Source organism: Ambystoma mexicanum, chromosome 12 (genome assembly GCF_040938575.1).
Source record: "Ambystoma mexicanum isolate Mex_15411 chromosome 12, UKY_AmexF1_1, whole genome shotgun sequence".
Classification (NCBI taxonomy): domain Eukaryota; kingdom Metazoa; phylum Chordata; class Amphibia; order Caudata; family Ambystomatidae; genus Ambystoma; species Ambystoma mexicanum.
In genome coordinates, this window is record NC_090936.1 from 448,270,326 (window position 1) to 448,293,446 (window position 23,121).

Consider the following 23,121-nt stretch of genomic DNA (forward strand, 5'->3'; position numbering starts at 1 on the left):
GCGTGGCCTGGCATTGGAGAGCCCTGGGCAGAGGATGTGCGAACGGTGCGAGGGCGCATAGTGGGCTCGGGGCAGAGCAGGGGAAGTTTGCACCGGCCAGGAGAGGAAACCGCCGCTGCTGCGCCACTGACGGGTAAGAGTGACAATTCCGCGCACAACGCTAGCAGCGCCCAGCCCCCCTGTCAAGACGGGCGTCTCCCCCAAAAATGGGTAACGTGTCCCACATCTCCCCAATGGCAGTGGCGTCACTGCAAGTCAACGGAAACCTGCAGTTCCCATAGATTCCTTTGGCCCTCCGCGCACAGTAACTATTCTCATTTTATTTTGCGAAATGAATGTGGGATCGCATTTATGAGGGGATGTTTTAACCTTCCACTATTCGCGGGCCACTTCTCGGGTGATATCTAATCTAGGTTTACGTCGACTTTTATAACCCATTATTTCACTTACTGAATTGTGCGGCGCCGTGCAAGCGCTCGGCGCTCTAGGCTTATTGAAAAACAAATGGATGCACGTTGCAGCTGTATACTGTTTGGGCAAGTCTGGCTGGATCGCAGCCCGTCGGTTCCCGTAGTTAGGCGCCCTGTGTCAAGACGCCTCGGGGGGAGTGGGGCAGACGTGGGGATGGGCGGCGCGCTACGAGGGCATGTTTCGGAAGCATTTCACGCTCACACGCGAAAGTGGTGGACGCATGCACATCTGGGCAGGTTGTGAATACATGCACAGAGCGCACATCTGGGCATGTTGTCGATGCAAAGTGGGCTTATGCTGAATGCATAGCGGATCGCCTACTTCAGACGGCAAGACTTCATCTGCTGAAGTTGTGAATGTGAGACATAGTGCTGTCCTTAGTTCAACACATCTGTGCAAATTCTCCATGTAGGGGCGCAGCTGGCCAGGTACTCTGGGTATAGGCCAAACCTAAGCGTGATGGCCTGAATTTAGAGCACACCTGGCTACGTTCTGAATGTATTCTATGGGCGTGTTCTCATTTTAGGTCACACGTACACAAATCATTTAATTTCCGAATGCAGAGCACATCTGGAGACCGAACACATAGAGGGGACATCCCTCTGCTTTTACAGTACTCCACACACAAACGTGTGCAGGGCCCTGTGACTCTCGTGACGCTCGAGCGAGGACAAGAGGTTGGATGTCCCTTCCAGGGGTCCAAATGACCCTATCTGGTTACCCGACAGACAGATTTCATTCTGTAGTGGAAACATGACCAGCCCACATTCCCACATTGAGGAGAAGGAGAAGGAGAAGGGGCGGGGGGGGGGGGGAGCTATGTCACTCTATGCAACAATTGTCCCGGGAGGTTAGCTCAGAGGCAACGTGCTCACCTTGGAAGCAAGATGACACGAAGCAACACAGGTTCGATTCCCTGGTCCGTGCATAAAAAAAACCTCTGGTTATTTAAGCGTGTAATAAATACGCAAGTAAGACAAAAAAAAAAACAATTACGCAACAAAAAAACTATTCCTGTAACGGCGCCTCGATGCCCGCGGGTTGTGAGAGCGCTTTACAAATGCAAAAAAATAAATACATACCTTTCCCATATCCTCTGTGGAATTCGGCTCAAGTTCTTACATTTGATGACAAAACCCCTCTGTTAGTTATTTGAATACGGGCACTTTAAATACGAAAGGGTCTGATGATTTGCATTCCAATCTAAATATTCAGTAATTTAATCAGATTTTTTTTTTATTTGGGGCCTGGGGTTTGATTTGGGATATTGTACAACATGGAAGGACACGGCTGAGGAAAGCGGCCCACGGCAATACCCAAGCAGAACAGCCGTAACCTGTGCCGCATGGCTCCTGGGGTCACAGTGTTGGTGAGGTCCGGTATGTCAGATATCTGGTGGTCACTACAAGCTCATCCGTTCAGCTCCCAAGGGCCCAACACCCCTTCCTCCAGAACAAATGGAGGACTCATCCAAGGGCAAGTTAGAACAGCCGTTTATTACAAAAACTGACAGGGATCATACAAGACATTCAAAAATATCCAGAGTTACCGCTCCTAAACCTGTGTCAACCCTTTTTGATACAGAATTTCGTCACAGCCTGGGCCCTCCCCGATTACACATTTTGGTTGGCTGCTTGGAGTGATAAACACTATGGATTAACCCTATACATCTTACTCAATTGGTCCTTACATGTCGGGTGGCTGACCTGCCCCTTCCCCAAGAAAATATCTATTACATGGTTGCAGGATTACCATTGGCCCTTGTCCTCTGCCATCCACCCCTAAATGTCTGTCCCCTGATTGGCTGGAACTGGTCTCCCCATGCCTGTGTCCCAGCTCTGTTCTCAGCCTTCTGTGCACCACTTCAAGGTGATGTGAATGACTGTGTTCCCACTGTATTTGTTAGCCCCACCACTTGCCTGTGAGAGTGCTCTTCATGTTGCAACGTTATTAACTTGTTCATGTTTCACTTCATGTCTGCATTGCTGACAACTGTTCGTCTTCCCACTGTGGGTTAATGACCATTGTCTAGCTCTGCCCCATCACGTGGTTGAGGACAACAAAATCAAGCTCTTATGGTCTGCAATTATGAGGATTTATTCTGTTTTTTACAGATGGCCCCTTGCCGTTTTAGTTTTCGAATGTGCAGCTTGTCTCCTGACCTTGGCTGTTAGATCTGGCCTGACTGCTCTGTGCAGCCTGGTCCTGCTTTTCCCTGGTCTCTCGTCTTTGGCCTTATGTGATCTTTGTTATGATTTCTGCACGCCTATATCGTGCTATGTTTCCTATATGTTAGTCTTATTTGGTCCTGCCAGGCTCCTTATGTAGTCCTGTAGTCCCACAGGGTTAGTTGCCATAAGAATCTGCAAGCTTGCTCTGCATCTCTTCGTTGCCTTGTGTTCAGCGTTTCGGCACTTAGCTAATGATAAAAATAATAAAATCTTTGTCAGTATGTATATGTTTCTGTCTTCTATCTAATGAACTGTGTAAACATGTTCTACGTCTATATGAGTTTGTGTAAAGCTGTGCATGGTTGCGAGTGTGCTTCATGACTAAGATGGCAATGTCGTGGTGTCACTAATGACGTCAGCACAGTGGTTTTCTGGCATTAGTCAACACCATCCATCAAGGCATTTGGGTCCATGACTACTGTTGAGGCACCTGTAGTCATAAACACATTTACTGGATAAGGTTTGAATGGCCGTTTGAGAGAATATTTTATTTATTTATTTATTTATTTGCATTTATAAAGCGCACAGAACTGCCCTGGGGCATCGTGGCGCTGTTACAGCAGACTTAGTCATGAACACAAGCATAGGAATGTGTTTACAGATGTAAACCGAGTTACCGAGTACATTTCACATTGGTAATAAACATTGAGCTTAGAGGTTATGCTATGCTGTGGTTACAATGCAAGCATGAGAGTGCATGTGGAAGACTTTAGCGGAATAGGAGGGTTTTGAGGTTTTTACGGAAGGTATGGTATGATTTTTCGTTCCTTAGTGAGGTAGGTAAGGAGTTCCAGTTTTTAGGTGCGAGGTGTTGGAAGCTGGTTCCTCCCGCCCTGGATCTTTGAAACGTGGGGACATCAATCATGTTGGTGCGGTGAGCTCTGGTGGGTCTGATGGAGGCTTTCGGTGTGATTCTTTCTGCGAGATAGGGTGGGGCATCCAGGGATAGGCATCTATGTGTGATGGTCATGGCTTTGAAAAGTATGCGTTCCTTCACGGGTAGCCAGTGGGCATCTTTCCTTGCTTGCGAGATGTGTTCTCTTTTTGGAATGGACAGTGCTGCCCGGAGCGCATTGTTTTGCGTGATTTGGAGTTTTTTTAGGTTGTGGGCGGAGGTGCCTAGGAACAGGGCATTACAGTAGTCTAGTTTTGTACCTATAGTGGCTCTGGCGATGGACAGGCAGTTTTTGGCGGAGAGAAAAGGCTTGACAGCATTTATCATCTTGGTGGTAAGTGCCGAGGAAGAGGCTATGGCGTTGACCTGGCGAGACATAGATAGTGAGGCATCTAGGTGAACGCCTAAGGTTTTAACAGTCTTGGAGACTGAGATGGTGGAGTTGTCGATGTTGAAGGATTTGTATTGGGGGGGGAGTTTGTTGAGAATTTCATTGGTCCCTACTATGAGGATTTCGGTTTTGTCCCCGTTTAGGCAGAGGCCGTTGGCCGCCATCCAGGTTTGGATGGCTGTGTAGATTTTGGTTAATGCTGTCGCATCTTCTTCGTAGGTCCCAGTTAGAGGGAGTAGTACCTGCGTATCGTCTGCGTAGTTGGTATACGCTATGTTACGACAGTCGAGGTCATTGAAGAGAGGAAGGGTGAATATATTGTAGAGAGTGGGGGCGGTGCAGGAGCCTTGTGGGACGCCGCAGTGGATGGTGGTAGGGGTTGCCGAGGCAGTGTCTGAGAAGACTTTCATGAGTCTGCCATTTAGGAATGAGGCCACCCATGCAATGGCTTCCGGGGAGAAGTGTGCTTCATTTTTTAGGTGCATGCCTAGGATATCGTGGTTGACAAGGTCAAAGGCGGCAGATAGATCCAGTAGGAGAAGGAGTGCCGGTTTGCCTTTATCCATAGTGTCAGCAAGCTGTATTTTCAGATCAAGTAGGGCTGACTCAGTTCCGTGACCTGGTCGGAAGCCTGACTGTCTTTTTCCTAGGATATGGTTGGTTTCGAGATAATCCTGGATTTGTGTGTAGGCCATTTTATCCAGTATCTTGAGCAGGAAAGGCACAGTGGTGATGGGCCTGTAGTTGGTAGCTACTTCAGGGTCGAGGGTGGTTTTTTTTAGAAGCGGGCGCACCCAGGCTTCTTTTAGACTGTCAGGGACAGTGTTGGTTTTGAAAGAGGCATTAATGAATGATTTAAGGAAAGGGGCGAGTGTTTCAGTGCAGTCTTTGATCAGGCTGGCGGGGCAGGGGTCTCCTTTACAATTGGATGGTTTGATCTTGTTCATTATCTCAATAACTTCGTGTTCTGTGACTTCCCTGAATTTGAACGGGGTAGTGGGGGCTTTGGTGGATGTGGTTCCCGAACTAGGGGTGGGCATGTGGCTCGTGGTGGTGGGAGATTTGAGGTGCAGTGATAGGTTTTTGTGGTGCAACGAAGGAGTATCTCTCTGCATACGTGTCAGTCACTGGTGCTTCTGGGGCGTGACCGAATAGTGAGTGACTGTGCGTTCTTGACTCTTTCGGGCCGTCATATTCATGGGGATGAGGGGTGCATTCATGGGACCCTCTCTTCAGTCCCCCCTCATGTCGACCAAACCTCCATACTTCGTCACTCTTGCTTTTGGTAGCCATATCTTCATTACTCCTCCGAGATGTGCATAGTAATTTACATGGTCATCGAAACTCCAGGTCATATAGCTACAGTCTCCTTCGTTGCACCGTACCCATTTCCTCCAGTATCTGTTATTGTCAAATGGATTGTCGAATGCTATCTTCTCGGTCGGGAATAGTGGACATTGCTTTATCTTTATCTTTGCTCTTAGGTTATTTATTTCTTCTGTTAACTTATCTTTTTCTTCTCCCACATTTACATTTACTAACACTTTCATCCCTATTGTCTTCTCAGTGGTTTTGTGACATTGTGTAATGCAGATCTTCACCACACACAGGCCCACTTGTACTAAAATTAGTGCTCCTAGTACTTTCACTCCGTCGGCAAGCCATGATGGCATCCAGGACCATATGTATGACAACCAGCTCTGGTCTTTACCCTGTCCCTTTGGCTTCCTCCTCCATCTTGGCGTGCATCTTCCATAATCTTGTCACTGCTTCTGTCAGTGTGCCATTCTCTCCGTCATATGCTGGCGCAAACATGCAACAGGTACTCCTGATCCTGGCGCAAACTCCTCCTTCCATTGCTGAGAGAAGGTCTATAACATATCTGTTTTGGAGTGCCATTAACTTTACTGCTCTGAGCTCTTCTTTTATCGCATTGAAGCCATTTACTGTAGAGTTTGTCTGCATCAGCTCCCATCTTGTTATCTGCAACCATTTCGCGTTTGTGTACGTCTGGACATCTAGAACTACTGATGCGAAAAACACCCCTGTCCTGCTGAACAATCGATGCTCAGTTGGTACATAGTCTAGCGATGTTTCCGATTCTGATGAGAAATAGTTCTCTTTTCACTCTACTCACTTCTACTGACTGCTTCTGTCTTCCCTTTTCTACCACTTCTATTGATCTCTTCTTTCTCTTGTTAGACGACTTCCCTAAGATGGATACTATCTTCACGTCCTTCTGGGGCACTACCAGTGCTGGCATATTGATGTGCACTATGCGAAACCAAAGGGTGTCTCACAGACTAGTCCTCTGGTATCTCTCATCCAGGTGGCCAGGACATGGTCATCGCTTTTGGAACCAATTCCCGGGGTGGACCAGTGTGGGAGGATCACCTGGATGAGGGGTCCCTGGAGAGTGGGAGTGGGACACCCGATGGAGAAATACACTATCCTCTTCTCGATTATACCTTCAGCCCTTCTTATTGCAGGTGGCGTTTAACTTTATTCCCCACCCCTTTCCTACACAAACGCGACTACAGGGACTGAGTGCTCTGAGAGAAGACACACTTACACCCAGCCCTTCCATGCAGCATGTCCCAACATCAGAGTCAGGCAATTAACCTTAACAACTCACACCTATTTCCTGTTACCTTTCAGCATGAGAGCACATTATGAGAAGCAGGGCAGCGAGAGAGGTGACAAACAAAGCTGAGAAGGAGAAAACTATTTGAGGCCGCAGCTCAATCGAGGAAGCCAGACGAAAAGTCACAGGGTGAAACCATGGAGGGAAATACCCTTGACCTATTTGACAAACAAGCACTTGGTTTTCAAAGACTAGGAAACAGCACATGTGTGGCGAAGAAGAAAGGCCTTCAAATCCTGTAAGGTGCCTCCGAGATACCAGGGGCCCTCCTCCCTGGCTGGGCGAGCCGGGGGAGAAGTGCAGCCGCCGTGGTATTGCCCTCGACTCAACCATCAAAGCCGCAAGTCGAACCCTGCATAGAGCTGATGAGTTGAAAGCAACTGTGTCAACCGGGCTACGTATGAGCGAAGGGCGCGGGCAGCAACAAAGTGTCACATAAGGCATTTGTTGAAAGACGCAAGTAAAAGGAGAAAGACGATAAATGGTTCTTTGAACCTTTAAGAAGTGAATGTTCGATACTAAGTAGCAGAGTGGTCTGGCACCACGTGGGTGCTCATCATCAGATCTCTACTGGAAAGTATCTTGCAAATTGACCTTTTGAGATTGGATTTAACTTCTGCGATATGATTGAACTTTTGAGATTGGATGGAAAGGAAAAAAGTGTTCAGGCAAGGGTAATATTCAAATCCTTTGCTCAATCGAAAGTCTTCAGTTCTGTTGCATGGAAAGAAGGAAGTTAAGTGTCAGGTCGGAGCCTTATTGATGGGGACCTAACATGATCCAAAAGAAAAGGAATCCAAGCTCACCTGAGGGAGATTCTATTGTGAAACAAAAAGGGAAGGAAAGGTCCAAGCCCGGCTGAGGGAGACCGAAAGAAGTGAACTCGTGAGTTTTGTTATTTTCATTGTTGATCCAGGCACTGTGATAAGATATGATAGTTTATTTATTAGGCGCCTATACACAATGTGTTTCAAAGCGCTTCAAGGCAAGGGAGGGAACAAGGGAAAATACAATGACAAGGATCTGAAATTAACTATCGTACTCAGCCTGATGATATTTCAGATAGTGAAAGAGCTAAAACATAAGGAAGGGAGGGGGAGAGTGGGAAGGAAATGGAAACAGGCAGGCGACTACTGTACTAGGCTTGATGCTATTTCTGGTAGAGCTGGTGAAAACAAAAGGTGAGGGAATGAACAAAACAAGCGACTATCGTACTAGGCCTGACGACATTTCAGATAGTGCTGGAGGGCGTGGGGGGAGGAAAAAAACAAGTAAGGGGAGGGGGGAGGAGACAGACTAGGTTGCTATCATACTAGGTCCAGGGACAATTCTGATAGAGTATGTGCATAGAAGAAAGTAAGGGTAGGATGGGAGGGATAGGAAAAGGGAGAGGAGGAGAGAACAGAGTAAGCAGTCAGAAAGAGTGGAGAAGCAAGAGGGGAGAGCGAATACAATTGCAGAAGTCAGTAGTAAAACATAATTTTGCAAGCCTGGATACAAGATGAAGATGGGGAACAGCATGATTCAGGGGCACCATGAGAAAGGGTGACGCACCGTGAATCAATGAAGTCCATCAAAGTCAAATCCAGCATTGGCCAAAAGACGGTAATGGTGAAACCAGAATGTATCAGGACAAACTCCTACAGAAGTACCACGGGGACCAGGGGGCTGGGGATGGCCTGTGGGGACAGAGGGAGTAAACACATGTTGTTGCATGTTTACCTGCTGTCTGAGCAGGGGTTCGAGCCCTGGATCTTCCTGGTACGAACAGGTCCAAACAGGAATTGCCCTTTTCTTTGTCTGCCTTTGGCTTCGACACCCTGGCGAGAAACACCCTTGATATAAGAGTTAAGAACAGGAAGGAAGAGGCAGGGCTAAGAAGGTGGGTGGTGCTTAGACCAGGTGACCAAGATCCACTTGCACCTTCTCCCCATCTGCAAAGGAAAAGAGGCTGGAGGGCTCCTTAAGTATGGAAAAAGAGCGGCAACCAGGAAGGCACCAGGTGGGCGGGGCTTGCTAAATTGGGGAAAAAGAGCGGCAACCAGGAAGGCACCAGGTGGGCGGGGCTTGCTAAGTGGGGGGAAAAAGGGTGGCAACCAGCAAGGCACTAGGTGGGCGGGGCTTGCTAAGTGGGGATAAAGAGCGGCAACCAGGAAGGCACCAGGTGGGCGGGGCTTAGGCCAGGTGACCAAGATCCACTTGCAGCTCCCCGCTTGCAAAGGAAAAGAGACTGGAGGGCTCCTTAAGTAGGGAAAAAGAGCGGCAACCAGGAATGCACCAGTTGAGCGGGGCTTGCTAAGTGGGGAAACTCTTCTGTGGAAGAAGGAGACTTGATAAAGTATATAGAGACGATATGCTGAAAGACTCTGTGTCCTAAAGACTGCCTCCTCGTGCCAGAGAAGTCAGTGTGCTCCAAGTGCCATATTGTTCCGCCTTGTCCTGTGCCGAAACGTGGGGAAAAGGAAGCTATAGTTCAGCAATCCTGAACTACCATACTACATGGACCTTTTCTTTATACACTACAACACCCCACACTCTTTTGTTCTTTAGAGTAAGGTTTGGCAATAGTTTATTTTTTTAGTATGGGCCCTTTTTATTTTACAAGACGTGACTAGGGCAGTGTTTTGTTTTGATGGACGTAGCTTGTTCACATTGTTAGAAGTTAGGTTTAGATAGGCGTTTTTCCAACCCAATTATAATTCAATAAACACCCTTGAACTACATCATGTTGTCTGTCAAACTTGTGATACTATGCCTTCCTTACAGCACCAACGAGCAAACTCCTCCCCAGTTGGGTGGCAGCTTCTCGTATACCTTGAATCCACATGCCCAATAGTGGTCCATTTTTACCGCATTACCAGCCTTCATTGCTGGATGCTTTTCCGTGTATCTACGCTCTGTGTTATCTCCATCCTTTACTGCACTTTCATTCTGGTAACATAATGCTGGTTTCTTCAGTGGTATTATGGGCATTGGTCCAGCTTCATTGTCTACCCAGATGAGCAACTTGGCGCTCGTATCCCATTCTTTCAGGCACTTGTCATTTCCGCCTTGCACTTTGTTACTGATGCCTGTACTAGGGTGTGTGCTTTGCTTCCTACTACTCCCTCTTTCCATCCTTCTGCTGTGTACACTTGGCCATACACAAGCATCTGTGGTGTTTCCCAGCATCCTGGTTCTCCTTTTATTTCCTTGACTCCCCCCTCCTCATCGTGCATGGTCATTCTTTCAGTGTTATTGTCTTTGTCTCTCCTTTCTGTGGGCCATCAGTTCTGTATTGCCTGGTCTAATTGCCAGAAATTGTTCCTCATATCAAGAGGTTTTATATAAATTCTCTTCATAGGAGAATGTTGCCTGAGACATCATCTCTATGTTGCTGTCTTCCATTGTAACCTTCCTCGTGTTGTGACCATGGATAGGTACATAAGGCTTTGTGTTTTTGGTGCTGTTATTTCAGTTGCTATAAATGTTCTGGAGGCATTGTGGCATTGGGGATTAGTGAGCAGACATACCAGCTCTCCCCAGTGGTTTCCTTATCTATTTTGGTTAAGTGCTTGTACCACATATTGTTAGACACGCGAGCAGTGTCAGTGAGATATAAGTCCACCCTCCCATGTCTGTATCAGCACTGTGCTTAACTCGCCTTACTGTGCCTATAGTGCTCCCCTGTCCACCTGACATGGTCATTCTACCTGCCGAAGTTGGGGTAATGTTAGTAGAGGATACAGCGGCAGAGCTAGATACAAGAAATATTTGCTAGAAGAGAAATGCAAAAACACCACTTGGAATTAGGAGACAAGGCAAGATGAGCATGTTTTTAATAACCCCTTCCATTACCCGTACTGCTTGGATCCTGATGCAGCTTGAAGATATCAGTTGCACGCTTGAACTGCGCAAATAATGAGTGTTACTGTGTTAGTGTTGTAGTAGTTCAAGCCCCGTTGATCGTGTAATCTGTCATCGCAAAAATGAACATTTGTTCCCACACAGCCTTAATTCTAGGGTCTCTGAGGACTGCAAGGACGGATAGGTTTGCGCCTTCTAGTTGTGGGTAAACTTGGCCAAATATGCCATGAAGACATAATGCACATTAGGCTGGCGTGCTTGAGATCTATTGGACCTTCTAATAAATTGGACAAATTGGCCTTGGAAAGTATCAGGTTGAGGATCAATGGGTAGCATGGAAGAAATGCAATAAAAACAGTCCCACTTTTACGATGAATTTGTGCAGTAAGAAAAATAACAGACATTGTACCCTCACTCTGGATGTGTAGGAACTTCTTACCCTAACTCTGCTGCCCATAAGCGAGTAACCATTGGGTGTCCTATGCTTGGCAGTTCTGGTTCCAAATTGCCCCTTTGCTCTTCTTGTTAAGGATTGTTGGCCCTGTCGATGTCGGTGCCAGGTGAGGCCACAGCTTGGTAGGGCTTGATGTCACCTAAATGATTCCAAAGGCTTTTTCCGATCAATTTGACCGCTCTCCGTCACTGCTTCAACTGTGTGGGGGCCCGTGAACCTGGCTGCGTCCGACCTTTGGCAGAAGTTTCTTAGGAGAACCTGGTCTCCTGGCTATAAGAGAGGCTGCTTAGGTAAGTCCTCTTGGCTTTTAATGCTGTCGCCGTCTTCAGGCCTCACCTGGTGTCGTTGCAGCTGGCAAGAAATAAGAGGCATTAGCAATCAAGGAAGTCATATATTCATACATTTCCTCACCCAATACATCAACTGTACTTTCTGCATCTTTCACTGCCCTAGTGGGAGGAGCCAAGGGAAGTTGCATGCGCCGTCCTATCGCCACCTCGTGTGGGGTTAAATGGTGGTCAGACCCGGCTTATTGTGCAATGCGAACAAGGCTAGAGGAAGGCAATGCAGCCAAGTCTTGTTCAAACTCTTCTTAGTTTTGGCTATGGGCTTCTTTAAGCAAGCCATTGAGGCGTTCACACGCCCCATTCGCTTGTGGGTTATAAGCACAGGAGAATTTGTGTTGGATGGTCAGCAAGGTAGTAATGTGCTGGAGCATCCCATTGGCGAAGTGAGGGCCGTTGTCGGACCGCAGGACCTTGCACAAGCCCGATTGTGGGAGTACCCAGACCAGGAATTTTGCACCTCTTAAGGGCGTTGTGATGAGAACAAGGACTGGCCTCGATCCAACAGGAAAATGGACATACAACCGCCATCATGTAGCGGTACCCTTGGCATACTTGGATCATGACGACGTGGAGGTGTTGGAATGGACCAACTGCGTGAGGTATTGATATTGATATTTTATTTCTATCGCGCTCGTACACAAGTGTTTCAGAGCGTGACAAGGCAAGGGAGGGGAACAGGGGAGAACAAAACAGCAATCTTACTAGGCCCAGTGACATTGGAAACACGCAAGTGCTTGGGAGTGGGGGAGGGGAAAAGTGCATGGAAGGGGGGAAGTGGAAAGTGCGAAGCAGAGGAGAAACAGATAAATAAATAATAAAGGCAACAAACTGGTAGTGCAGCCAGCAATTTGCAAGTGCTAGGTTTAAGGCAGCAGACATGGTAGGTCTGATAAGTGCAGGAAGAAAAAGGGGGGCTGTATGGGTTCAGATACAAACCCCAGTGCAAGGGGTGGCCCGGAGGCAGTGCGGGAGGGTGGCAGGGTGAGCAGGTACCTGGGTCCGAAGGACAGAGGGTGGCCAGGTGCATGGTGCCAAGAGAGAACAGATCAGCAGGGGAGAGGGGGAGCGAAGGCAGAAGAAAAGAAAGGTCTTGAGGTGCTTCTGGAACCGGAGATGGTTCTCCTCAAGTTTTAGAGTGGCAGGGAGGCTGTTCCAGAGGGAGGACCCAGCCAAAGACCGAGATCTAACCCCACCTAGTTTCTTAGAAAAATGACTGACCCTGTGGGAGTTGGAGGTAGAGGAGCGAAGAGCTCGAGAGGGGAGGTATTTGCGGAAGGATAGCTGAAGGTATTTTGGACCCATGCCCCAGAAAGCCTTGTGGACAATGCAGAGGGTTTTGAATTTAATCCTAGCATCCACTGGGAGCCAATGGAGAGATTATTTCAGAGCTGGAGAGATACGATCCCAGGGTTTGAGGCCAAGGACAAGTCTTGCAGTCCTGTTCTGGATTAGTTGCAGAGGGCGGAGAGTAGAGGCAGGTAGATTTAGAAAGAGGCTGTTACAATAGTCCAAGCTAAAGAGAACCACAGCTTGGGATACCATGAGCTTCTGGGGGAAGGAGAGGAAAGGCAGAGTACCTCTGAGAAGGTGCAGTAGAAATTTGACTTTTTAGAGACCTCAGAGATGTGGGCGGAGAAGGAAAGGGTGGAGTCAAAGATGACACTGAGGTTCTTAGCCTCGCAGGTGGGGGTAGGAGGAGGGCCAAGGGAAGCCGGCCAGAGAGTGAGGGGAAAGGATGGTTAAGGTCTGCCGATGAGGAGTATCTCTGTCTTGCTGGCATTCAGACAAAGATCATTGGCGGCACACCAATCTTGAATGGCAATTAGGCAATCAGAGATGAGAGAGGGAGAGGAGGTGGCAGAGGGCAGCCTGAAAATGAGTTGTCGTCAGCATAGCACTGGAAATTTGAGCAGAAAGTGGCAATGCAGTGTGCGAGAGTTGCCAGGTATTGGTTGAAAAGCCAGGGCGAGAGGTTAGATCCCTGGGGACCACCACAGGTAGAGAGGAAGATAGATGAAAGGAAGAACCCAAGTTGGACCTGGGAGGGTCGATCTGAGAGGAAAGAGGTCAGCCAGGCCAGAGCCTGATCAGTGATATCCAGGTTTTCACGGAGACGGTTGAGCAGGATGGTATGGTTGACCGTGTCAAAGGCAGAAGAGAGATCGAGGAGGAGGACAGAGGTAATGTTAGAGTCAAGGTTGGAGAGCAGATCTTCACGGATGTTCAGGAGAGCAGTTTCCGTGCTTCTGGCAGCTCTGAAGCCCGACGGGTGGTCATGGAGACAGCCAACAGAATTGGAATGAAGGTTAAGATGAGAGATGGCCAACTTTTCCAGGAGTTTGCCCAGAAAGGGAGTAATGGAAATGGGGCGATAGTTAGCTGGACAAGAAGGATCAGCTGTGGGTTTCTTGAGAAGAGGATGCACAAAGGAGTGCTTCAGAGGGGAGGGGAAGTATCCCAAGGCAAAGGAGTGGTTGCTAAAATCAGCAAGGGCCGGAGCGATGGTGTCAATGTGGTCCTTGATGGTTTTAGAGGAACAGGGATGCACCTGTTTTGACGAGGTTTTCATAGATCGGACTTGTCTAGCGACTGTCAGGGGAGAAAAGAGGACAGGACGAGAAGGATGATGGGGGTGCTAAAGGAGGGTCAGCAAGCACAGATGGAGAGGGGAGAGGAGGGATGTGGGTGGAGAGGGTGGACAGGGTGTCCTGGGTTTCTTAAATGAAGTGAGAGGCAAGGGCATTGCAAAGAGCCTGGGAGGCAACAGGAGGGGTAGAGACTGCAGCAGGGTTGGCCAGCTCCTTGCAGATTTTAAAGAGTTCGGCCGAGTTGTTAGATGCCGCAGAGACACGAGCTTGAATGTGGACTCTCTTCTTGGTGAGGACAGAGAGTCGGTATTGCCTTTGTAGCAGTCGACAGGCCAGTTTGTCAGAGGATGAACAGGAATTCCTCCATTTCCTCTCAGCCGCCCTACACTTACGTTTAAGTGTAGCTAGGTCAGAGTCATACCAGGAATTGCACTTGGCTTTGGACTTCAAACGGATCCTCATGGCAGGGGCAAGAGCATCAAGCGTATCAGAAATTGTAGAGTAGAGCAGAGACGGGGCTTTGTCAGGATGTGAGACAGCCAAAGGTGGAGGGGGGAAGAGAACGTGGCGGAAAAAGCCTCAACTGACACACGTTTCATGGCCCGGATGTCCGAGAAGGTAGGTGGCAGTGTTGGGGGAGGCTTGGCTTGGGGGGGGGCGAGAGGGAGAGATGAGAGGAGAGGAGGGAGTGATCGCTCCAGGAGAGAGGAGTGGTCAGAGGGATGGAGAAGGGGAGGTCAGAGGAGACCAAGACATGGAGTGTGTGCCCTGCAGAGTGAGTCGGGCCAGAGGGGAGGATGGACAAGGAGAGTGAGTCGCAGAGGTCACGGAAGAGTGCAGAGGAGGAGCAAGTAGAGTCTAAATGTACATTGAGGTCACCGAGAAGGAGGAGTTGATTAGTAGAGGCCAGGAGGGAGGAGGAGAGGTCTGCCCACTCGGAGAGAAATTAGGTGATTTGACCAGGAGGCTGGTAGATGGTAACCACAGTAAGAGAATAGGTAGGCGAGAGAGAAAGCCTACAGACAAGGCATTCAAAAGATGAGTAGGTCTGAGTGGGAATGATAGAGGCAGGAATCCACTCAGGAAAGATCAGGGCTACCCCTCCACCCCCCACCGGACCGGGAGGATCTGGATGTTGAGAGGATCTTGTAGCCATCAGGGAGGAGAGTGTCAAAGCTCATGACAGAGCTGGCCGTGAACCATGTCTCAGTAAGACCAAGGACATCAAGGTCTAGTTCTTCAAGGAGGTGGCAGATGTCAGAGGAGTGTTTGACAGCAGAGCGAGAGTTGAGAGTGGCAATATGAAGAAGGTTGCCAGCCTGAAAGACCTTCCATGGAGGGGTAAAGATCAGAGGTACGCCCTGAGGAGGAGAAAGAGCTCTGGGAGGGGCAGAGGAGGAGGAGGAGGAGGAAGAGAGAGAGGGCAAGATAGCCAAGAGGGGAGAGCAGGAGATGAGAGGAAATTGATTTCCTCTGGCGCCTCTCAATGCCCTTAATGTATGACCTGCAGACTACTGTTTACGTATCAAGCAATTAACCATGAATTCAGCCATGTGTTCCACCAAGTTAGGCCAGAACCATGTTTCGCCAATGTGGGCAACAAGCACCTCCTTCCCTGTATGGGTTGGATAATGTGCTATGTCAGGGCTGTGTGCAATAATGCAAGTGGCATTACCACTTTCCCCGTGTTATTTTGCCGTCATAGGGCGTCTGTTGGAGATACTGTACACCCCCCTACTTAACCAAAGTTCAGTTTCCTCCCTGGTTGCAGCTCTCTGCAGCTCCATAATTTGTGTTGCTGGTAATATGTTGTACCCCTCTTTTAGTATAATTGTTCTTGCATAATCATGCGCATGTGATGAAGCCTCCATTTCTAAAAATGTCCCCAAAATAGATGGCACGTTTAGCCTCTGCGTCTGCTGCTTAGTTACCACTGGACATGGGGTCTTCCCCTTTTGTATGTACTTGGCATTTCACTATTGCTATTCACTCTGGAAGATCTAGGACGTCTACCAATCTGCCCAATAGGAGCGTGTGCTGCACCAGTGACCCATTGGCACGTCTGAAGCCCTTCCTCATCCAATATGACAGCCAAGAATGCACTGTGGATGTCGCGTAGGCTGAATCTGAATAAATCGTCATTTCGCCTGCTGTGCTCCAATGCCAATATTAAGGCCACTAATTCTGCTACTTGTGCTGAATAATGTGATGGCCAACGTGCGCTTGTCACTACCTCATTTGTCGCGTGTCCTCTGTCTCACTACTGCTGTCCCGGTATGACTTTCCCCATTCGTCTGGTCAATTGTTGCAGACCAGTCAATATAGAGCACGTCTTCCCCCCCGGAAGTGTGTCCTCCTGTACTTTGCGAGTGTTGCTGAATTCTTCTAGGTTTGCTGTGCAGCCATGTGCATAGTCGCCCTCCTCTAAAGCATCAGCGAGAAATGTCGCTGGGTTGACAAGTCTGCATCCTGTCTATCTTGTGAGAGCTGAGTTAGTTAGTAATACCTCTTACCCCGAGGCCCTCTGTGTTGTCAGTGTGCTCTTCGGTCTTTCCAGTATTGCAAAGAGAGCATGTTCCATGTAAGGAGTAGTGCTACGTGGTATCCGGTCATTGCATTGATAACCAAAGCATCGACAGCCAAACCATCTAAAAAAAAAAAAAAAAAAATCTAAAAAAAAAAAAAGCATCTAATACATTTTTTAGATGTAAAGTGTTTAGTTTAATAGGGGTTTTTAAGGTTAAAAAAGGGGAGGTTGGGCGGAAACCCCCCATTAAAAAAATGAAAATTGAAAAAAAAATCCATTTGATGCTTTTTAGATGATGGTATGACATTAGATGCTTTGGCTGTCAATGGAATGACTATAAACCTGCTACATCCCATGGTAATACTGGCTGATCTGTCCACGGCGAATGCAGCTGCAGCCAATGCTTGTTCGCGTGGATTTTATTTATTTATTTGCATTTGTAAAGCGCACAACTGCCCTCGGGCATCGTGGCGCTGTTAAGAATACTTGCTTGGTTACATAAGTGCATGTGGTCAAATCTGTAGCAAAACATGAAATCCAACCCCAACTTGAAGGGTGGAAACAGGTAATGCATATAGTGAAGATTGGTGGCATAAAGCATGAGCGCCAACCCGTACTGACAGGTGTGACACAGGTAATGCATGGGACAAGGTAGGTGCGACCAGATGGGTTGGGGGGTTCATGCACACACAGACGACCATCGGGGTGGGGGGAGGGGATTAATGCACACAAAGGCAACCAGCGGGGTAGGGGGTTCATGCACACACAGACGACCATCGGGGCGGGTGGTGTACCGTGGTGGACAGGGGTAGACCGGGCCTTCGTCATGGCCTTAGTAGTCCAGGGCCGGCTCCCGCCTCCCGGGTGCAGTGATTGGCCTATCAAAGGTCAGGCAACCAATGGGACGGGGAGTGAGGCCAGGCAGGGCTGCTTGCATCCGAAAAAAGCAGTGCGGCCATCTTAGAAAGGCCAAACAAACAGTGAGGCATGGTGTAAAGTGCAGAAAAGATCGAGTTCACCAGGCACTCAGTGAGCGGTAGGGCAGGGAAATATGCCTGCAATCTTCAGGCTGCCAACATTAAATGCATGAGTTTCCAAAAATTAATGATGGAATCCGCACAACGGGTGCGGTACACAGCACAAATACCGAGGGCTTACTCACACATGTGCAAGTGCACAGCAAGGTCTTTGGGAGGCAGTCAGAGTAAAGCAGGAGCCCTGGCAGCGTTGCTCCATCCACGTCGCAGAAGAAAGGAAGAAGAGGAAAGCGTCCTCTCCTTACTGGATCTAATTTCCCGCTGTAATAAACTAGTGGCTTGTGCCCCAAGCTGGTCTTATGTGTCAGAACTGGAGTCATTACTACCCCATCAGAGTGTGAGAACAGAAATAATTATTTTGATAGTTTGGGATCCCTAACACTGGATCTGTGCATATTTCTTCCGTCTGCTCGTTATATGCCTCAGTCATTTCTATTATCCATTGTATTATCTTATCCCCTCTCTGTGCTTCCTTCAGTGCACCTAAGGGTCTAGTGTAAATGCTGTAATTGAATACCCATGCCCTGCAGCATTTGCATAACCCCAAGAACTGCTGCATCTCTATGGCTGTTGTGGGTTTTGCTGTTCTGTGTATGGCCTCTGCTCTCTCTCTGGTGTCACTTGACTTGTCTGCCATTTTGGGAGATCTTCTTTCTAATGTATAACACTATAGGCCTGCCAATATTGTAGAGTCAATGCTAAAATTCACCAGGCGGAGGTCTCCATCAATAAACACACTAGTAAGTGAGTTCAACAATCATTTATTGCAATGCAAAACTTCCACGGAAGGGCTGACTGCAAGATACACCATAGGGATGCTATCTAGAGTGAGCTACTAACAATGCAGTGAGCAGGCTTTTTTATAGGAAAACGTTTACATTGAGTCTTATGACTGGCGCGAAGCCCAGGCACTTCCTGACATACAGTTTCCTTCCAAAACACTTTTGGCTGTTATTCCAGCCCTTGCGGTGACAATTTACAAAGGCCGGACATTTGCAAATGGTCATTACTCATATAGCTTATCTAAGCAAGTCAAAATATCCTTCAGGATGCACGTGTAATCTTTAACATGCGTGGTCGTAAAAACAAGCTAATTCATCACATTTGACACAGTGGGGAATTTGCAACTACACATATCTTGCCGCGGTAGTGATTATAATATCCATTCATGGGCTGCTGGACAATAGCAGGACATATCTTTTACAGAATGACGCACGAGCTCTGACACAAGTTCCCCTTCCCACATATCCCAGAGAATAACAACTCCGAATATAGATACGCTTTATGCTTATGTTTCGGGAAAGAGTGCGGATGCTAGCAATCATCATTCATAGAGGAGACCCCAGGGTCAGTGAATGCATGCTGACTCGCACGGCAGCTTTAGACAGGACGAGAAGTGCAAGAGTTTTAACAAACATTATTTATGTAGCCTTTACAGGAAAGGAGAACAGAGGGAACATTCCTAAGCCTGTGAGTAATATCTGTTCCAGGCGAAAACCCTGGGCCTCGTGTGCGGACACAAAAGCAGTTGGTTTAACATGGACATAATGCTATAACATGGGCAATGGGTTTAAGTCTTGCTGAGGCAAAGAAACATGGCAATTACACAAATTTGGTATTCACAAACGACCCTTTTGCGTCAGCAAGACTTTATCAGTAATACACATGGTTTAGTTTGTATTCATTCATTCTTTCATGGCCGTTGTCCGACACATCAATCTTCTGTAACCCCTCAATTGCCTCCTCTAACTTTATCATCTCGTTAGTGGCCATGGCATTAGTGGGTTTGGGTGCCAGTGCTCCCATCATTTTCCTGCAGCAATCTCCTATGACGGACATACATAAGGGAAAGCACTGAATGCAACAGCAGCAAGCAGCTATTAATCCTCCTATGACAAGAAGAGGGGTGAGGAGTTTCCATCCCCAGCTCCGTAATAGATCCCAGAACCAGGATGTCCCATCCCCAGGCCCAAATTCAGAATGTATTTGAGCTGCCATTTTATGCATTTCATCGATCCCTTTAAAGATATCAGTGCTACAAACAGTTATAAAAGTGCAGCAAGAAGTGCCAATTATTTTACAAGCCCCTCCTACTTCTGCCAGCATTGTGTCTAATACTAGTCGGTTTTGTAATGCGACCATCCGGACTGCTTGTACTTCTTTAGTGAGGTTTGCCAGTATGTCACCGGTCACATTTAGTTCCTTTTCTACTAATCTAGCCAAGTGCCTAATGCTTCTGGAATTCATAACTATTCCCATGGGCACCACTATGCCCTTTAGGAAATCAAAGAATTCATCCCAAGTGGTGTCTTCTTTAGTAATAACACCTCTTCTCTTTCGCTGGTAATCCCGTGTACCCATTTTTATTCTCTTTGCCTTGGGTTTTAAGTTCACTTCCTCCACAGATTTGTAATGCAAACCCAACATTACGTATCCAACGGTACATCTACCTTTCCAATAGCGGGGTAACCAGAGGTATGCTTCCTCCCCGCAAATAAACATTGCCCCCTTAGGGGGACTAAAGCGTGCGGATATACTATTCAAATCTACTATATTCTGGCAGTTGTGTCTACCCATGAAAACAGCCTGAGCATGTGTCTTGTTTCGCTGGTAGCAAAAGGGGGCCCTACGAGCTATATTTTGTACAGGGATTGGGTGTGGTAATACTGCTTTGTTGTCTCTCATATAGTCGGTTAGAGGAATCATTTCTATTACCTTAGATGGGCAGGAAATGGATCTATTAAGATATCTAGTTACATTGGGTGTTAGAGGAATATAAATTCCTCCCTGTATTCTAGTCTGAGTGCTTGTCGCATTTTTCCTATTCACAAAATGTGAGTGTCACATTTTCGGTATAGTTTCGGGAGGCACGCAAAAGATAATCTCGCCAAGGCACGCATGTATCACTTGTAGCAGGAGTCGCATACCATTCGGGTCCGCTTTCATGGCTATGGGGAACATATGTACATATGTAACAGTTAGTTTTATTTAGTATCTGGTTTGTTTCATTCATCCATGTGAGGATGCTATTCCTAGGGTGCTTTTTCCGATACTCCTGATCTATATGGGGAATAGTTACTAGTTCTGGTGTTGGAGGCTGAGGCGTGGGAGGCAGCAAATTATGGGCAGCATAAATATCATGGTGCTCAAGGTACCAGAGGAATATTGCAGACCCCACTGTTATAACAATACAGACAAGGGATAAGAAGAGCTTTTCCTTTGGGGTGCATGCATATCTGTCAACTCGTGGACGCCTCTGCCCTGCGTCCTCGTCATTCATTGTAACAACCTGTTTTGTTCCCTCGCACAGGGCTAATCCCAAATGGCTGAGTTCCGGAACTTGGCCGTTAAATGTCACACGTTATATATATATTATATATTTACACACAAATGTTCAAAAAGTCCCTAACAATTACCCCAACGGTGCCGTCCGTTTATGTGCTAGATCGCAAGGGTTGCACAGTATAACCCGTCCTGCAGTCACCGCTTCTGGCACCTTACCTTGACACGTCTCGTTGAGGCTACTTCCTACCCTTGAGGGGACGCTGAGGCCGTTTCATCTGTGTCTCGGTGGGGCTACTTCATACCCAGGAGGGGCTGCTGAGGCCACTTCATCTGTGTCTCGGTTGTCCTTTGTTTGTTCCGACCCTTTACCAAGTCCTTTCACAGCCAGATGTCGGAGTTCAAACATAGGCAATCAATGTTGCTTCCTAGGGCGTAGGTGATACCTGGGAGTGTCCTCCGTAGGTTCAGCTGCGAAGTGGTCTGTGTCCTTGGTCGGGGATGGACTATCTAAGGTGGTGCCTTTTTAAGGTGGTTGGCATGGATCCACGTTTTGTGGCCAGCAACCTTCACAGCAGTTTGCGTCGCCAGTAGGACCAAAAATGGCCCCTTCCAGCGGGCCTGCAGGCAATTGGTGCGATCAAAACTCTTCACGAGGACGTAGTCCCCTGGTTCGATTGCGTGGCCTTCTCCTTCCAAAGCTGACGGGGCTGCGTCTTTCACCTGTTGATGGATAATAGACAGTTTATGCGTGAGCTCAGCACAATAATCCCTCAACAGTGGTTGTTCAATATTACCAATAACTCTTGGCTTTGGGATGGACCATGCACTTGGAGGGCGGCCCATTACAATTTCAAAAGGGGACAATTTGTGCGTCCCCTTTGGAGTGGTCCGCATACTCAACAATTTCAAGGGAAGGGCATCTGGCAACTTCAGGTTTGTAGAGGCACATATTTTTGCCAGTTTGTTTTTCACTACGGCATTCGATCGTTCCATACTCCCAGCACTCTTGGGATGATAGACGGAATGGAATCGCTGATCGATACCCAAGGCAGTACATACATACTTCACAACTTGACCTGTAAAGTGTACTCCATTGTCGGAATACAGAAAGCTGGGCACTGTGCACTGGGGCACCCAGTATTTCAGGATGCATTTAGCTGTGGAAATAGCAGTGTTGTCTCTTAGGGGGTAAGCATCCGTCCAACCAGAGAACCCACACCTCATAACAAGACAATATTTTAATTTAGCAACTGGTTCCATTTGTATGAAGTCCATATACACCACCTCAAATGGCTGCGTAGGAAGTCTGCTATGACCTGCTGGTACTTTCACAGATTTGCCCACATTATGCTGGAGGCAGACAGCACACTGTGCTGCCCATCTCCTGCAATAGGATCCAATTTTCCGGTTTTTCCATACTTTGCTCAGAATGTCCTCCACTGCACCTGCATTAACATGGGCATTCCCATGTGCCATATCGACTATCATGGGTAAATAACTGTCAGGGAGCAACCACCTCATTTTGATTTTGTCCAGCCACACCCCTTTAGGAGTTTGTCCGTTGTTACTGTCTTTAGTCCAAACTTTAATTTCGCAATCTGCCGCTTCCTTTTGAATGTCCTTTACTATCTCCTCAGGGCCCTTTTCCAAACCGCCCTCATCCCCTTTCCCTTCCACATTCCTTTGCAGCATGTTACACTCTGGAACGGGCAATTTACAGTGTTCTGCAGCATATTTAGCCACCTGGTCTGCTAAATAATTCCCCTGCCCCACAAAATCTACCACCTTTTTTATGGGCGGAGCATTTCACTATAGCCACCTGGGCGGGTTCAGCCAATGCTGCTAATAGTTTGTTTATCAAATTACCATGTTTTATTTTTGTTCCATGCGAGGTAAGAAACCCTCGCTCTTTCCACAGTAGACCAAAATTAAAGGCCACGCCATGTGCATAAGCTGAATCCGTATAGATGGTCACAGCTAAATCTTTACTTAATTCCAGAGCCTTTGTTAATGCCCTTAATTCTGCAGCTTGCGCTGATAACTCGGATATGCGTTCCATATGGACAATTTCACTTTCAGTTGTTATTGCGTACCCAGCCACTGTCTCCCCACTTTCCAGTTTGTAACATGAGCCATCACAAAATAGAATCCCATCACTTCCCTCTCGGGGAAGGTCACTCAGATCGACCCTACCTCAGGTCTGTTCATCAGTGCGTATAAGGCAATCATGCATGTCTTGATCTCCCTCCCCACCCGGCAAGGGCAAAAGGGAAGCCGGGTTCAAAGTATTACATCTCATGATAGTTACATTTGGTGCAAACAATGTCAGTTCATATTGCGTTAAGCGGGCAGCTGTGAGGTGCTGAGTCCGAGTTCTATTGAGCAATACGTCCACAGCATGGGGA

General features: G+C 47.7%; 1 protein-coding gene across 2 annotated transcripts in view; it reads left to right on the plus strand.

Moving 5' to 3' along the window:
* Positions 1–23,121, plus strand: part of SLC25A18 (solute carrier family 25 member 18) — a 301,801-nt gene that overhangs the window by 49,846 nt on the left and 228,834 nt on the right. The window contains exon 1 of one of the 2 annotated variants that reach the window (XM_069628658.1): positions 2–133. The exons of the other annotated variant lie outside the window; for it this stretch is intronic. The gene's annotated coding sequence lies outside the window, so the exon portion shown is untranslated. Of the gene's footprint in view, position 1; positions 134–23,121 lie in introns of those variants that run through there. 2 annotated transcript variants of the gene reach the window in all.